Here is an 18,739-nt window from a genome sequence, read left to right as displayed (position 1 = left end):
TACTCATGTAATTATAATTGTCCATATGTTTGATAGCGGCAACATTTGACAAGCCATTGTAAAACTAAATTATAGTATAATCCATTATGTAGCGATTATAATCGCCGCTATAGACTGTTAATTTGGATTCTTATTTTAGCAAATGTATCAATTACGAAATTAATAGTATCACTTAAATTTGCAACAATAAGTAACCTACAGTAGTGATAATAATCGATACGATAGGTATCTAATAGCGTCTATTGCATTCGCTACTATAACTACCTATAGCATCGATTCTTTTGCCGCTAAACCTAATGTATTTGGTATGTGAAATTAGGAAATTATAGCGATTATAATCGCTACAATAATCGATACTATTATACATGGTATTTCGTATCGATTGTTTTGGTCTACCCCATTGAATGTGCTAATCGCTACAAAAGGCTATGGCAACGGTGGCTACCGCCTTGAATATTTAATTGATGGGGAATGTTTTCGTAGCGAATATATCGCTACTAAAGGCCAAAATAATCATCACGAAAGCCCTTTTTTCTTGTAGTGTAAGGGGTTTGATATTTTTTTTATATAATTAATTAGGGCAGTTTTGTAATTTTCATTTCTGCATTTAGAAAATATTATCTGCATTTAGAAGCTATGAAAAAAAAGACATAGGTGGTGTTTGGTTGTTAGAGGATTGGCAAAAAAAATTAGAGGATTTGACCAATTTAGAGGTTTGACCAATTCAATCCTCTAATCTAGGTGTTTGGAAGTAAGAGGATTGAAATAAAGGATTGGGAAGAACCGTCTAATTTCAAAAAAGTAGCTCCAATGGGCTTTTTCAATTAGAGGATTGTATTAGGTAATATAAAAAGACAATTCAGTCCTCAAGTTGCAAAAATTACACCCATATCAATCATGTCCATACATTTATCATTGGATTCACCGATTCGCAATAGTTTAATCAAATAATTACAATGAAGGTAACAACCCTTGTAACAACATAGAAGATGAAACTAAACAATGATAGAACAAAACAAAATGTCAAAAATATTTGAGATTGACTCGAACTTTTAAACACCTTGATCGTCCAATGAACCTTCTATTACCGCTTAATACGTCCTTATATTTGTTAAACTTATCTTATTTGAGTTTAACAACCTTGTTAGATGAATCATGAATGATTTGTAATGCTCAACTTATTTTGACTTATTATAGCCAAAAAATTAATGTGAAGATAAATTCAAATAAGTTTAGATATATTAGACAAAATGCTTTTAGTGTGACTTTAGAGAAATTAAATAAGTGATTTTAGAAGAAAAAAAATTATGCACAAAATTATAACACGGTGCTTACCTTTTCTTTATTCACTTTAATACTTAAATTTATTACTTTGCTTACCTTTTATTTTTATATTATTTAACTAAACATTTATTTCTTAAATAGATGATGTATAATATAATAATGAAAAAAAAAATGAGTTTCTTAGAAGAGTGTAATGTAAATTTTTTTTTTCCTATTAGTTATTCCTATTTTGCAAATTAGACATTTAATGATTTATTTTCGTAAAAGTTGTTAGTGGGATTAGCAAATTTTCAATTTTATATAAATGTTGTTTAAATATTTTCATGTTAGTACATTTTATTCCAATAAAAATCTAACCATACATATCCATATATTTAGCAATTACTAATTCTCTATAATTAAATAAGTTAATGTCCTTATTGGTAATTTTACAAAATCAAACAACTATTATATATCAGCTATGTACCAAACACTTTTACATAACCCGCTAATATAATCAGCTAGTCAAACAAGCTAATACCAACAGCTAGTCAAAACTGCTAATACAATCCGCTACATCTAACAGCTAACCGCTATTTGCCAAACAGGGCCATAGTCGAACGTAGCAAACATCGGGTCCTTTTAACGAAATTCCGGTTAACTTCCTCTATTACTTCCTTTTACATATCACCGGAAAAGCAAGACAATTACAAATAAGCCCCTTCGGCTTTCCTCCTTCAACTGACCATCAAAACGCTCTTTAAATTCGAATCAATCTAATTCTTTATTTTTATTTTTATTTTACGGATTTTTCATGAAATGCCCCTGTGGTTTTCTTTAATGCACCAAATACCCCTAAACTTTCCAGAATGCACCAAATACCCTCGAGGTTTTAATAAATAACACAAAATGCCCTTAATGAGCATTTTCCGTCCAATCCGTTAAGTCTCCGTTAGCATGAATTTACTTTTTTACCCTTACTCAACAACTTTCCCTACTAATCATAATATTACCACTTAATTAAATCCCTAAAAAATTAATTAACTATTATCTAAAAAATTAAGACCCTAAAAATCTAATTAACTATTAAAAAAAATTGACCCAAAAATGTGAAGTTAATTGCTTGTTTATCACCACGCCACCATCATCATCTTTCTCCTCATCATCATCATCTCATCTCAAACCACCATCAAAGCGTTATTTCCATCGACCGGCGCCATCATCATCATCTTTCTCATCTCAAACCACCATCATCTTTCTCATATCATCATCATCATCATCATCATCATCATCATCTTTCTCATCTCAAACCACCATGGAAGCGTCATTTCCATCGACCGACGCCATGTTCGATAATCTGAAGCTCCTGTGAGTTTAGAGATGGAGATGATATGAGATCCATCTGATGGAGGTATAGAGGATTCGTAGATCCTCCAGCCATTTTGTTAAGATGTGTTAAGATATTAGATATTATTCTGTGAATATTCTGTAGAGTCCTAACTATGGTATGTTACTTAATGTGTACCTAGGGTTTAGGTAACTGAGTTGTACTATATATACGTGTGTGATTAATGAGAATGAGACGAGATTACACAATATTTGACATGGTATCAAGAGCCTAGGTTAAAAATCCTAGTTTTTTTTTCCGCAATAATCTGAGAGAGTGTAGCCGAGTATTGAGAACAGTGAATTTCTTCGCTTGTTGAGTATCGAGATTAGGAGTTAACCATTCCTTAAGTATCACCATGAGTTCCGATGAGGAGGCATCATCAAAGGTCATCGCCGCCGCCGTCGACCTAGACTACTATCTCGGGTCAGGCGACGGTCCCGGTATTGTTATCACCCCTGTGAAACTAAGAGGAGCATCGAACTACGATGAATGGGCCAAAGCCGTTCGTCGCTCGATGATTTCAAAATTCAAATTTGGATTTCTTGATGGTTCTGTGAAGGAACCCATTACGGACGCAACGAAGATGAAACATTGGATTGCGGTCAATTCGATGGTGGTGTCTTGGATCACAAACACCATAGACGAGAGTTTGCGTTCGAATCTGGAAGATTTTGATATTGCTCACGAGTTGTGGTGTCATTTGAGGACGCGGTACTGCGTCGTGTCGGGAACTAGGGTCTGCCATATTAAGATGGCTCTGAGTGGCTGCAAGCAGGGCACGTCTGAGGGCGTCATGGAGTACTATGGCCGCTTGTCGAAGGTATGGAAGGAGTACGTACAGTATGCACGAGTTCCAAGGTGTATATGTGCGGGTTGCACGTGCAACATAGCGAAGCAGGTGGGGGACATTCATGATGAAGATCGTCTGCACTATTTCTTAATTGGCCTAGACGATCACTATGAAGCCATTCGTGCACAACTGTTAGCAAGATCGCCGTTGCCAGGCCTCGACGAGGCATACCAGACGGTTATGAATACCGAGACCATGCGCGCCAAGGCAACGAGAGGTAAGGAGAGTGTCATGGCGTTCAAGGTCGAGACTAAGGGTCGGTCGAGGTCGGGAGATGCGAGTGACAGATTTTGTGGTCATTGCAATTGTGAGGGTCATGAGGAAGAAACTTGTTATCAGCTGATTGGTTTTCCCGAATGGTGGGATGAGAAGAAACGAGGTGGTAGAGGGCCTGGTCGAGGAGGAAGGACGTCGATTAGAGGAGGCAGAGGAGCTCGTGGGGCAGCGTCGTCGACCAGTGGTGTCGCTCGCGCCAATGCCGTGAGTAATACCACAGCAGGGGTGACAACCACTGTGACGAGTGGAGGCGGATCGCAGGGAGCAGTGACGACAACCAATCATGAGCTTGTTGGTGTGACGAAGGAGCAAGTCCAGCAAATTGTTGACATCTTATTGAAGGAAATAATGCCCTTGGTCCAAGTATGCATTCTATGTTAAGTCTAATAAATGCGGTTCAGTATTAATTAACAAGTTAATAATTCAGTGAGATCAAGTGAGCTGAATGCCTAGCTAGAGGCCGCTTCAGTTCAAGTGGAATTAATGATATTAATCCACAGCTTACTCTTGACTGAACCCGTAGGGTCACACAAATAGTACGTAAACGGATCAAGTATTTAATGGCATTAAATACTCCATCTATGAATATTCGGAACCGACGGATCTTGGTTTCAGTGGGAGCTAAGATCGTCACAGGCAAGAAATGAATACTCCGGAAACGATGATATTGCCGGAAACGGAAATATGGATCGTATCGGAAATATGAATATTATCCAAGTCGTAGATGTTGCCGGAAACGGAAACATGGTACGTATCGGAAAATATTATTGGAAATGGAAATATTACCAGAATCGGAAATATTACCGGAAACGGAAATATTGTCAGAATCGGAAATATTGCCGGAATCGGAAAATAATTCCGGAAACGGAAATATTAAATATTTGTTCGAAACGGAAATTAATTCCGGAATCGGAAATGTTAAATATTGTTCGTATCGGAAATAGATTCCGGAAATGGAAATTTAATCGGAAGCGTATCGTACGAATTAGCATCGGACGAGGCTTGCCGGACGAAGGCCCAGCACGAAGCCGGGGCCATCGCCCAGCAAGCATGCGCGCCACAAAGCCCAGCCAAGGCAGCGGCCAGGCCTACCGCAAGGCAGGCCCAGCGCGCGCCAAGAGGCCGCGGCTGCGTGGGCCGTGCTACGCGGGCTGCTGCTCGCACGCGCATGGGCGGCCCTTGTGGCTGCCGTGTGTGTGTGAGTTTGTGCTCATGCGTGATTCCTGAATCTGCAAGAGTCAGTGTATGATTAAATTTCTATTCCTAATTGGATAAATTAATTAAATAGAATTCATGTAGGATTCTAATTCCAATTAATTCGCATCCTACTAGGATTACGATTCCTTTTCCATAACTCTATAAATAAAGGCCTAGGGGTTATAATTTATACACAAGTTTCAAAGTATTCAAAAGTGAGTTTTTTGAGAGAAAATTAAAACACATCTTGCTCATAAAAGTGCCGAATTTTCTAGTACCTTAAGGGCGATTCTAGTTGGTCAATCTTAAGGCGGATCCGGACGTGCTGTGGACTATCTACGGAGGGACGACACTTGGAGTCCTAAAAGACTTGTTCTTGTTCGGTTCGGGCGCAGCTAGGGAGGGCACGCAACAAAGAGTATGCATCTAAATTATGCTATATGATTATGTGTAAATAATATGTTTCCTGGGTTAATGGTTGTTTCCGCATGATCTATGTAAATTGTCATATGTATCATAACCTAACAGTGGTATCACGAGCCCCTTATTATTTTCATAATCTAAATTGCATGAACATGGTTAAATATTACAAATTTGCAAGAATTAAAAGGGGTGATTAATTTTCGTAATTGTTAATTAATTGCAAATTGCGTTTATTTAATTATATGTACGCAGTTTTTCGGCAGTTTCTTCGTTACTCATCCGAATTGAGTGATTTTTGTGTCAATTCCGCATGTAAAAGGCATTCTAAAATTTTGACAAAAATAGTTTTTTTCTGCCGAACCCAGAATTCTCAAATTCGAAGCCTAACTATGACTTTTCGAAGGTTTTAGTTTTTCGAATGCAAAATTTCGTAAATTTAAGATGTTAAATTAAATATTTGCGATTCCTGTTGATAAATCTTGAATTTTTGATTGACCTACTGCATATGTTTAACAAGTTTGAATGCCTAGTCTTGTTAATTATGCAATCTAATTTGTAATTATGATTAATTTGTTGAAAATTAGAATAATTTAGAATTAATTTGATTTTCATAATTAATTGTAATTTAATTAGAAACCTATGATTAAAAACCACCATAAAAATTGTAAATTTACGATAAATTTTAAATTTTTATGACCTAGACTTGAATCCATATCAATCGGAAATCAATTGGATAATAAATTTTCGATTTTTCGCCCTAAAATTATGAAATTAATAATATTTATTAATTTGTCATTAATTTTAAATATAAATTTTAAATTTTTATGCGATTCGTTCAAATAACTTGCACGCACGAAGCAATGGACGCTTCGTGTTACCCTTAAGGGGTGTTGTATAATGCGGGCATGCGACGACGAGCAAGGGAGCTCGTCGCCCGTGCGGCACGAATGCAATGAGCAAGGGCGTAGTGCACGAGCACAAGGCAGCAGCCCTGCCTTGTGTCGTGTGCCACGAGCAATGAACGAATGGGCGTGGGCGAAGGGCGAGCCAAGGCAGTCGCGTGTGGGCAGCAAGCGAGCTGCGCCACAACGCGCGCTGCCTCGCACAAGTGCGCGCAGCCTCGCGCGCAGCGAGCGCAAGCTCGCGTGCCACGAGCGCTGCGCCCAGCACAACTCGCGCGCACAGCGCGCGATGTCGCTCGCCCAGCGAGCGATGGCTCGCGCGCGCAGCGCGCGATGTCGCCCGCCCAGCGAGCGATGTCGCCCGCCCAGCGAGCGATGTCGCGCCCCAGCGAGCGATGGCTCGCGCGCACAGCGAGCGAGCCAGCGCGCCCAGCGAGCGATCTCGCGCGCGCGCACTGCGAGCGATGGCTCGCGTGCGATGGGGCGCTGTGCGGAGGCTTGCGATAGGACAGCAGCAGCTATGCGACGAGCGCATGGGCTGCGCGCACATGGCCAGCAATGGCTGTGTGCGTACGGCCCATGGGCGTGCAACGCGTAGGGTGTTTGCGTTACGATTAGATCGTTTTGAATGTTTAATTTGAAAATTTCAGTTCACGTAATTTTAATTAATTTTAAAATTAATAATTTGAATTAATTTCTTGGATTTTAATTTTGAATATTATAATTATAATAAATGGAATTTATTCTAATTATTTTACTAAAATTAAAATCATGAATTAATTTAAATGCGACTGAAATTAAATTAAATTTTTGGATTCAATTATAAATTTATATGAGCTTTAAATTTTAATTAAATTTGTATGTTTCCGGTTAGACTAGAAATACAATTTTATGTTTAAAATTAGTAAAGCATATGAATTTATTGGTTTGAGTGGGAGCGCTTTTTAGTCATAAACTCTTGATTAGGTCTACAAATCCTTAAGGTTAAAACAACTCGATTAGAATTAATAAGGACTGAATGATTGGTAGATTATTGGTGCCCTTGATTAATTGCTGCAAATGTTTACGTGATGCATAATGTGTTTTACTAACCAGCTATGTGGGCCATTCATGATAATGAATGGGTGAATGGTATATATTGTATATGTACTGTTTTGCAGGTTATGAAGTGACTAGTATGGCCCAAATAGGATAGAAAATATGGTCTGCGTACCATTAATTTGAATGTAATTGGTCTAAAGCACCAAAGTTATTTTTCAATTCAAATATGGTCTGCGTACCATCAAATAGTTGTAATTAGTTATAGCTTATCCTATTTGAAGAAAATGGTGCCTCCCACGGAGATTTTCAAGACGGACTTTGAAGTCAAAGCTTCAAGATGAAGTCGGGCCATACTAGATCACAAATATCTTATGCATGTTTTAAGTTATTTATTGCTTTAAATATGTCTTAAAATGCATGAGATCAAAAGCTTGATTATGTTGCATGATTAAGGATTTTAGTTCACTTAAAATCTAACCAACATAGTAAGAGCCTTAAGTTCCAAACTTAAAAAAAAAAAATTGAGTTAAAAGGTGCCATGCCAAAATATACACTTGCTTGGATATCCTTTACATCAATCTAGTAATAGTTTTCGCTCAGCGAGGTGTTACTTATTGGTCCTAAAGGGGCAAGGTACACAAATAATTGTGAGTACATGTTAGTTTTGGTGAAACTCAACGATATAAGTAAGGAGTCCTTTTATGTCGTGGCAAATTCGATAGGTTTACCTAATAAGTTCTTAGACGTACCTATCAACCAAGAATAGTTTCTAGACTATTAGCAAAAGGCTTTTGCTTACCTAAGATGTTCTAGGATTAAGTCGACAAACTGTGCTTAGTTCTTCAATGATTTTAGGATCTTGGAATCATTTTATTCACACCTGCCGGAACACATAACTTGAATAAAATGCTTAATAAACATTGAATTATGCATGGATGCTAGAATTTAAGTTTATTAAGAGAAACTGTGAATGGTTATTTATTTGTTTATTCTTTTCAATTGTAGTTTTAATATGGCAAACAACAATTCATTCAACATTCGATCAATTCTCGAAAAGGAGAAGTTGAACGGGAAAAACTTCCTTGACTGGCAAAGGAACTTGCAAATAGTTCTTATGCAGGAAGAAAAGGAGTATGTCCTAGATGAGGCGATGCCCGAAGCTCCTGGCGACGGGGTCACTCAGGCTGCCCTCAATCGTTGGATTGATGCCAACAAGGATGTGAAATGTCTAATGCTCGCCACCATGAGTGCGGATCTGCAGAAAACGTTCATCAACTCAGATGCTTTCACAATCATCAGTGAGTTGAAGAACATGTTCCAAGATCTGGCTCGAGTCGAAAGATTCGAGACTCATAGGCAAATTCTTGAGACCAAGCTTAAGAAAGGCGAGCCCGTAAGTCCACATGTTCTCAAAATGATTGGACTCATTGAGAATATGAGTCGGCTGGATCAGCAATTTTCTCAGGAAATGGCTATAGACACCATCCTCCATTCTCTTCATAGCGGGTATGATCAGTTCAAACTGAACTACAGTATGAATAGTCTGGACAAAACGCTCACTGAGCTTCACGGTATGCTGAAGACCGCTGAAAAGACGCTCAAAAGTGATAAGCAGGATGTGCTTATGGTGCGTGGGGGCAAGTTCAAGAAATCTGGAAAGAAGAGGAATGCTAAGAAAGGTGGCAACAAGGCCAGCCCAACTAAGCAAACTGGCGCCAAATCTGCAAAGAGGAAGGTCAGTCAACCCACTTCTGAATCCGAATGCTTCTACTGCAAGAAGAAGGGGCATTGGAAGAGAGATTGCTTGAAGCTAAAGGAAGATCAGAAGAACGGAACAGTCGTTCCATCTTCAGGTATTTTCGTTATAGACTGTATACTTGCTAATTCAACTTCTTGGGTATTAGATACAGGTTGTGGCTCACACTTATGTTCCAATCCACAGGGACTAAGAAGAAGTAGAAAGTTAAGCAAGGGTGAAGTCGACCTACGAGTGGGAAATGGAGCACGGATTGCTGCATTAGCCGTAGGAACTTACTATTTGTCGTTGCCCTCCGGGCTAGTTTTGGAACTGGAAGAATGTTTCCATGTTCCAAGTCTCACTAAAAACATCATTTCAGTTTCTTGCTTAGATGCTAAGGGATTTTTCTTTATAATAAAAGACAATAGTTGTTCGTTTTATTTTAAAGAGATGTTTTATGGATCTGCTAGATTAGTCAATGGACTTTATTTATTAGATCACGACAAACAAGTATATAACATAAATACCAAAAGGCCAAAAAGGATGATTCAGATCTCACCTATCTGTGGCATTGTCGATTAGGCCATATAAACTTGAAACGCTTAGAAAGACTTCAAAGGGAAGGAATTCTAGAACCATTTGACTTAGAGGATTATGGTAAATGCGAATCATGTTTACTTGGCAAAATGACAAAGCAACCTTTCTCTAAAGTTGGAGAAAGAGCAAATGAACTATTGGGTTTAATCCATACAGATGTATGTGGACCAATGAGTACAAATGCTAGAGGTGGTTTCAGCTACTTTATCACTTTCACTGATGACTTCAGTAGGTATGGTTATGTCTACCTAATGAAGCATAAGTCTGAATCCTTTGACAAATTCAAGGAATTTCAGAGTGAAGTAGAGAATCAATTAGGCAAGAAGATTAAGGCACTGCGGTCTGATAGAGGCGGTGAATATCTGAGCTATGAATTTGATGACCATCTGAAAGAATGTGGAATTCTATCAGAATTGACTCCTCCTGGAACACCACAATGGAACGGTGTGTCAGAACGGAGGAACAGAACCTTGCTAGACATGGTCAGGTCAATGATGGGTCAGGCCGAACTTCCATTAGAATTTTGGGGACATGCACTAAATACAGCTGCACTCACTATAAATAGAGCTCCGTCTAAAGCTGTCGAAAAGACTCCATACGAATTATGGTTTGGAAAACCTCCAAATGTGTCTTTTCTTAAGATTTGGGGATGTGAAGTATACGTCAAACGATTAATTTCAGACAAACTTCATCCAAAATCTGACAAATGTATCCTTGTGGGCTATCCAAAGGAAACAAAGGGGTATTACTTCTACAATACATCTGAGAACAAAGTGTTTGTTGCTCGAGATGGTGTCTTTTTGGAGAAGGATCACATTTCCAAAATGACAAGTGGGAGAAAAGTAGACCTCGAAGAAATTCGAGTCGAACAACAAACTCTAGAGAATGCTCAAGATGACATTCAGGATGAAACTCAGAGATCTTTAGAAGAATCTGGTGAGAATCATGGTCAATCTAGAAATGTTACCCCGCGTAGATCGCAAAGATATAGATCTCAACCGGAGAGGTACTTAGGTATTTTGACGAACGAGAGCTATGACGTTCTATTACTTGAAAGTGATGAACCTGCGACTTACAAACAAGCTATGACGAGCCCTAGCTCCAAGCAATGGCAAGAAGCCATGCAATCTGAATTAGACTCCATGTCTGAAAACCAAGTATGGGATTTGGTCGATTTGCCAGATGGCTACCAAGCCATTGGAAGCAAATGGGTTTTCAAACTGAAAAAGGACAAGGATGGGAAACTTGAAGTTTTCAAAGCTAGATTGGTTGCAAAAGGTTACAGGCAAGTCCACGGTGTGGATTACGATGAAACCTTTTCACCAGTTGCAATGCTAAAGTCTATTCGAATAATGTTAGCAATCGCTGCATATTACGATTACGAAATATGGCAGATGGATGTCAAAACTGCTTTCTTAAACGGCGTTTTAACAGAAACTGTGTTTATGACACAGCCTGAAGGTTTTGAGGATCCAAAGAATGCTAAAAAGGTATGCAAGCTAAAGAAGTCAATCTACGGATTGAAGCAGGCATCCAGGAGCTGGAATATACGTTTTGATGAAGCAGTCAGTGACTTTGGTTTCATCAAGAACGCAGACGAATCTTGTGTATACAAGAAGGTCAGTGGGAGCAAAATTGCTTTCCTAGTATTATATGTCGACGACATATTGCTTATCGGAAATGACATTCCTATGTTGAACTCTGTCAAGATTTGGCTTGGGAAATGTTTTTCGATGAAGGATCTAGGAGAAGCACAGTACATATTGGGCATCAAGATTTACAGAGATAGATCTAAAAAGATGATTGGACTTAGTCAAAGCACTTATATCAATAAGGTGCTTGATAGGTTCAAGATGGCGGACTCCAAGCGAGGCTACCTACCCATGTCTCATGGAATGACTCTAAGCAAGACTCAGTGCCCAAAAACACTTGATGAGCGTAGACGAATGAATGGGATTCCATATGCATCATTGATTGGTTCAATAATGTATGCTATGATATGTACACGCCCGGATGTTGCGTACGCACTCAGTGCTACGAGCAGATACCAGTCAGACCCAGGAGAGGCGCATTGGACTGCTGCCAAGAACATTCTGAAGTACCTGAAAAGGCACAAAGATGACTTCCTGGTCTATGGTGGAGATGATGAATTAATTGTTAAAGGCTATACGGACGCAAGTTTCCAAACCGACAAAGATGATTTCAGATCACAGTCTGGGTTTGTCTTCTGCCTCAACGGAGGAGCAGTAAGCTGGAAAAGTGCTAAGCAGAGCACCATTGCGGATTCTACAACTGAAGCGGAGTACATTGCTGCACATGAAGCAGCAAAGGAAGCTATATGGCTAAGGAAGTTCATAGGAGAACTTGGTGTAGTCCCCTCCATTAAAGGACCAATAGCCCTGTATTGTGATAATAACGGAGCTATTGCACAGGCAAAAGAGCCTAGACACCACCAGAGAGTCAAGCATGTACTTCGTAGATTTCACCTTCTACGAGAGTTCGTTGAAAGAAAAGAAGTCGAGATAAGCAAAATTGGAACTGATGACAACATATCAGATCCATTAACTAAACCTCTGCCGCAAGCGAAGCACAACTCGCACACTGCAGCTATGGGAATCAAGCATATTGGAGAATGGCTTTGATGTCTCTGTTTAATGTTTTAAAGTTTTAGAGTTTAAATCTTTGTAAAACATTATTGGTTAATCATTCACAATAAATGAAAGGAATTCATTTTTCCATTTAATTTGTGGTTTATTAAATGATGAGTCCCTTCAACTTGACGATATATTCAAGATAGACTGTCAGGACCAGTCCTGTGACTAAGAAATGTCTATCAAGTGAACTTGAATGTCAAAGGTTGAAAATGGTCCCTAATCGGAGTTTTCTATAAAATTGGACGCATAGAAAACGTTAGACGATTAGAATGCAAGATGACTAGTAGTTCTGTTTCTTGAACTATGTGGACATGGCAATGTCATAATCATTTGCATAGATACTTACTTTGGGAAGACTAGTATCGGACAAGACCTATGAAACTTTACTGTAAGAGATGAAAGTCTGTCATAAGTAAATTTCATTAAATTATTAGACACTAAATCCTCAATACCTGAGTGATTTGAGATTACTTGTTTGAGAACTGGTTGCTTTGACGTTGACCAACCGTCGCACCGTAAAAGGAGGCTATAAAGGCAACGCTCAGGTAATCACCTATCAAACGAAGTCTAATCTCAAGATCGCAAGATTGGGATTGTCCTCCCATAAATCGGGATGAGATGCTTAAAAGTTGTACAAGGCCACTCGGAGAGCTAGAAACTGTGAAATGCATGGCCGTGCTCGGATGAATCATAGGCTATGATTATCTGTTTATTTGATCAGTTGAACTCTGAAACCGAGGAACACCTCTGGACATAATAAGGATGACAACTCTTACCTTATGTTCAAGAGCAAGCATCGAGCGACAAAGGAATTAGGAAATGCACACTTGTCCCTAAGGACAAGTGGGAGACTGAAGGAAATAATGCCCTTGGTCCAAGTATGCATTCTATGTTAAGTCTAATAAATGCGGTTCAGTATTAATTAACAAGTTAATAATTCAGTGAGATCAAGTGAGCTGAATGCCTAGCTAGAGGCCGCTTCAGTTCAAGTGGAATTAATGATATTAATCCACAGCTTACTCTTGACTGAACCCGTAGGGTCACACAAATAGTACGTAAACGGATCAAGTATTTAATGGCATTAAATACTCCATCTATGAATATTCGGAACCGACGGATCTTGGTTTCAGTGGGAGCTAAGATCGTCACAGGCAAGAAATGAATACTCCGGAAACGATGATATTGCCGGAAACGGAAATATGGATCGTATCGGAAATATGAATATTATCCAAGTCGTAGATGTTGCCGGAAACGGAAACATGGTACGTATCGGAAAATATTATTGGAAATGGAAATATTACCAGAATCGGAAATATTACCGGAAACGGAAATATTGTCAGAATCGGAAATATTGCCGGAATCGGAAAATAATTCCGGAAACGGAAATATTAAATATTTGTTCGAAACGGAAATTAATTCCGGAATCGGAAATGTTAAATATTGTTCGTATCGGAAATAGATTCCGGAAATGGAAATTTAATCGGAAGCGTATCGTACGAATTAGCATCGGACGAGGCTTGCCGGACGAAGGCCCAGCACGAAGCCGGGGCCATCGCCCAGCAAGCATGCGCGCCACAAAGCCCAGCCAAGGCAGCGGCCAGGCCTACCGCAAGGCAGGCCCAGCGCGCGCCAAGAGGCCGCGGCTGCGTGGGCCGTGCTACGCGGGCTGCTGCTCGCACGCGCATGGGCGGCCCTTGTGGCTGCCGTGTGTGTGTGAGTTTGTGCTCATGCGTGATTCCTGAATCTGCAAGAGTCAGTGTATGATTAAATTTCTATTCCTAATTGGATAAATTAATTAAATAGAATTCATGTAGGATTCTAATTCCAATTAATTCGCATCCTACTAGGATTACGATTCCTTTTCCATAACTCTATAAATAAAGGCCTAGGGGTTATAATTTATACACAAGTTTCAAAGTATTCAAAAGTGAGTTTTTTGAGAGAAAATTAAAACACATCTTGCTCATAAAAGTGCCGAATTTTCTAGTACCTTAAGGGCGATTCTAGTTGGTCAATCTTAAGGCGGATCCGGACGTGCTGTGGACTATCTACGGAGGGACGACACTTGGAGTCCTAAAAGACTTGTTCTTGTTCGGTTCGGGCGCAGCTAGGGAGGGCACGCAACAAAGAGTATGCATCTAAATTATGCTATATGATTATGTGTAAATAATATGTTTCCTGGGTTAATGGTTGTTTCCGCATGATCTATGTAAATTGTCATATGTATCATAACCTAACACTTATCACGACCACCAAACAAGTTGCAAGGTAATCTTGATTTACGATGGATTGTTGACAGTGGGGCCTCACGTCATGTGACGGGTGATATTTCAATTCTGAGAAATATCAAAACATCGAGTAATCAACAGGTTGTGTTACCAGATGGTCAACCTGCAAATTCAAATCAATATGGTTCGGTGGTCTTGGAGGATGGTTTTGTGCTCGATAACGTTCTATTTGTGCCTAAATTGAACTGCAATTTAATTTCTGTAACTCAATTAAGTGACGAATTACATTGTGCTGCTCAATTTACTAACAAAATGTGTGTTCTTCAGGACCGCTCGACGAGGATGGTGATTGGCGTGGGTGATCGACAGGAAGGACTATATTTTTTCCGTGGGGCTCCAAGGGTTCGTGTGCTAGCAGTGGAGTGTGTGGTCGACTTGTGGCACCAACGTATGGGGCATCCGTCGGAAAAAGTGTTGCAGTTACTTCCTCCTGTGAGTCATAAGATTAGGAATAATAAAAACATTTGTGATGTATGCCCACGGGCGAAACAATGTAGGGAGAGTTTTCCAAATAGTGATAGTCGTGCAAGTCGCCCATTCGACCTTGTTCATCTTGATTTATGGGGGCCTTACAAAACACCCTCGTCGAGTGGGGCGAAGTATTTTCTTACCATTGTGGATGATTATTCTAGGGGTGTGTGGATTTATTTATTGTGCAATAAAATGGAAGTTGAATCGTCGTTTATTAATTTTGTTGCCATGATTAAATGTCAGTTTAATCGATCCCTGAGAGTTGTTCGCAGTGACAATGGTACTGAGTTTAATTGTTTGCAAGGTTATTTCTTTAAAAATGGGATTCTGTTTGAGTCGTCATGTGTTGGGACACCTCAACAGAATGGGAGAGTCGAGAGGAAGCACCAACATATTTTGAATATTGGGAGAGCGTTACGGTTTCAAGGGAATCTTCCTATAAAATTTTGGGGGGAATGTATTCTGGCTGCTTGTCACTTGATCAATCGTACACCTACACCGGTCCTTGACAATAAAACCCCTTATGAGATGTTATTTGGAAAACCACCATCGTATGTGTCTATCCGGGTATTTGGGTGTCTGTGTTATGCGTATAATCTCCGGAGTAAAGGGGATAAGTTTGCGTCTCGTGGTCGCAAATGTGTGTTTCTGGGTTACCCGTTTGGCAGGAAGGGATGGCAACTGTACGACCTGGAGACACACGAGTTCTTTGTCTCAAGGGATGTAAAATTTCATGAACGGACGTTTCCATTCGCAGACACGTCGACTATGTTGCCTGCAATGCATGATGGTGGTGGGGTGCTTGACCAGTGGGGTTTGGATGAGAGTGGGACTGGATGTACTCAGGAGGTGTCGCCTGCAGGTGACAATGAGGAAGTGTCGTCACCTGCAGGTGCCACAGAGGAGGTGTCGTCGCCTGCGGGTGACACGGAGGAGGTCTTGTCGACTGTGAGGGAGGAAAAACATGATACACCTAGTCGAGGTGAATCAGACGTCGTCTCAGGTGTAGATGAGACGACGGGTAGTGATGAGAGTGAGACAAGGCAGTGTGTGGAGGATACGGAGTTAGGAAGGGGGAAGCGTGTGAAGTTTCCGTCGATAAAGCTGAAAGACTGTGTGATACATACAATACGGGAAAAATATAGTACTTCCGACAAAACACCTACGGCGTCACCACCCTCAGGTACTCCTTATCCTATCACATATTTTGTTAATTATGAGCGTTTTTCGTCAAAGCACAGGCATTATATAGCAGCATTGCAAGAAGGGCAAGTTCCTAAGAGTTTTAAACAAGCGATGCAACATGAGGGGTGGCGTCAGGCAATGGCTGCTGAAATCGACGCGTTGGAGGAACAGGGGACATGGACGTTGGAAAATTTGCCGGAAGGGAAGAAAGCACTGGGGAGTAAATGGGTGTATACTGAGAAGCGTGATGAGGATGGGAATTTGTTGAGACTGAAGGCTCGATTGGTATGTTTAGGGAATCATCAGGAGGAAGGGTTGGATTATAATGAGACATTTGCTCCCGTCGCGAAGATGGCGACAGTTCGAACTTTCCTAGCTGTCGCAGCTGTCAAACAGTGGGACGTGCATCAGATGGACGTCCACAATGCGTTCTTGCACGGTGACTTGGAGGAAGAGATCTATATGAAGATTCCTCCTGGATTCAAGAAGAATCACTTTGACAAAGTGTGTCGAATGAGAAAGTCGTTGTATGGGTTGAAACAATCACCTAGATGTTGGTTCCAGAAGTTGTCGACGGCATTGACGCACTATGGATTTCGACAGTCGCTGTCCGATTATTCGCTCTTTACTCTGTCTAAAGGTATGTTGCAGCTGAGTGTGCTCATTTATGTGGACGACATGATTATCGCAGGCAATAACAAGTTTGCGCTTGAGAGTTTTAAGGCATACTTGAAGGAGTGTTTTAAAATGAAAGACCTCGGGGCTCTGAAGTACTTCCTTGGGTTAGAGGTGGCACGAAGTAGTCAAGGGTTCTATGTATGTCAGAGAAAATATGCCCTCGACATCATCTCAGAGGCCGGATTGTTGGGAGCAAAGCCTGTGGACTTTCCCATGGAACAGAATCATAGGTTGGCATTGGCAGACGGGCCAGACCTGTCGGACGGTGAGCAGTATAGGCGTCTGATCGGACGTCTGGTTTATTTGGCTGTCACGCGACCAGATGTTTCCTACTCTGTACATGTCCTATCTCAATTTATGCAAGCACCAAAGGAGGCACATTGGGAAGCAGCTTTGCGAGTAGTGAGATACTTGAAGAAGTGTCCGGGTCAAGGTATACTACTTCGGTCGGACAGTGCGTTGCAGTTGGAGGGGTGGTGCGACTCGGATTGGGCAGGGTGTCCAATGACGCGTCGGTCGGTGACTGGATGGTTTGTGTCACTTGGTATGTCGCCAGTTTCTTGGAAGACCAAGAAACAACATACTGTTTCTCGGTCGTCTGCTGAGGCAGAATATCGATCGATGGCAGCTCTGGCGTGTGAGTTGAAGTGGTTGAAACAACTACTACGCGACTTGGGGGTGACACACGACCAAGGCATGAGGATGTATTGCGACAGTCAGTCTGCGTTGCATATTGCACAGAATCCGGTGTTCCATGAAAGGACAAAACACATCGAGTCAGATTGTCATTTCATTCGAGATGCAATCAAGGAAGGGATCATCAGTCCGTCGTACGTGTCGACAAAGGTTCAGTTAGCAGATATCTTCACCAAAGCGTTGGGGAAGGCGCAATTTGAGTTTTTTTTGACCAAGATGGGCATTCGAGATCTACATGCTCCATCTTGAGGGGGGATGTTAAGATATGTTAAAATATTAGATATTATTCTGTGAATATTCTGTAGAGTCCTAACTATGGTATGTTACTTAATGTGTACCTAGGGTTTAGGTAACTGAGTTGTACTATATATACGTGTGTGATTAATGAGAATGAGACGAGATTACACAATATTTGACACATTTTAACCAAGGGGGGAATCAATGGAAAACGATTTTGCGATTTAGGTTTAAAAATTGATTTGGGGAAAATCAATTTGGGGGAGAACACAATTTTTGTTTTTTCGGAATAAATCTGCGTTTTGGAGTATTTCCATCGATTAATTTGGAGTATTTTTTGTTGGAAATTTTCTGGGATCTTGTCGGTTTTGAATTTTTTGTCGGTGGTTGTGGGTGGCGATGGATATTGATTTGGAAGAAGCAGCAGTGGGAGAGAGAAAGGAGCAAAGATGATGGGATTTGGAGGATTGGCAGAGGGAGATAGAAATGAGCAGAGATGATGGAATTTGGAGGATTGATTTGCAAACTCCTGGGAAGAGAAAGAAAAAAGAAAAGGAAAGAAAAGAAAAAAAATTAATGTTAACGGAGACTTAATGGAATTGACGGAAAATGCTCATTAAGGGCATTTTGTGTTATTTATTAAAACCCGGGGTATTTGGTGCATTCTGGAAAGTTTAGGGGTATTTGGTGCATTAAAGCAAACCTCGGGGGCATTTCATGAAAAATCCGTTTATTTTATATAAAAAGGGCACACAATTTCTAAGGTCCCTATCACAGGTAAACCAAAGAATCTAAAAGCCACCCTATCTCAGAGAAAGGCTAATAAATAAGAACAAAATACAAGAAAATAAAA

This window comes from Spinacia oleracea, chromosome 3 (assembly GCF_020520425.1).
Source record: "Spinacia oleracea cultivar Varoflay chromosome 3, BTI_SOV_V1, whole genome shotgun sequence".
Taxonomy (NCBI): Eukaryota; Viridiplantae; Streptophyta; class Magnoliopsida; order Caryophyllales; family Amaranthaceae; genus Spinacia; species Spinacia oleracea.
This window is presented reverse-complemented; position numbering follows the sequence as displayed.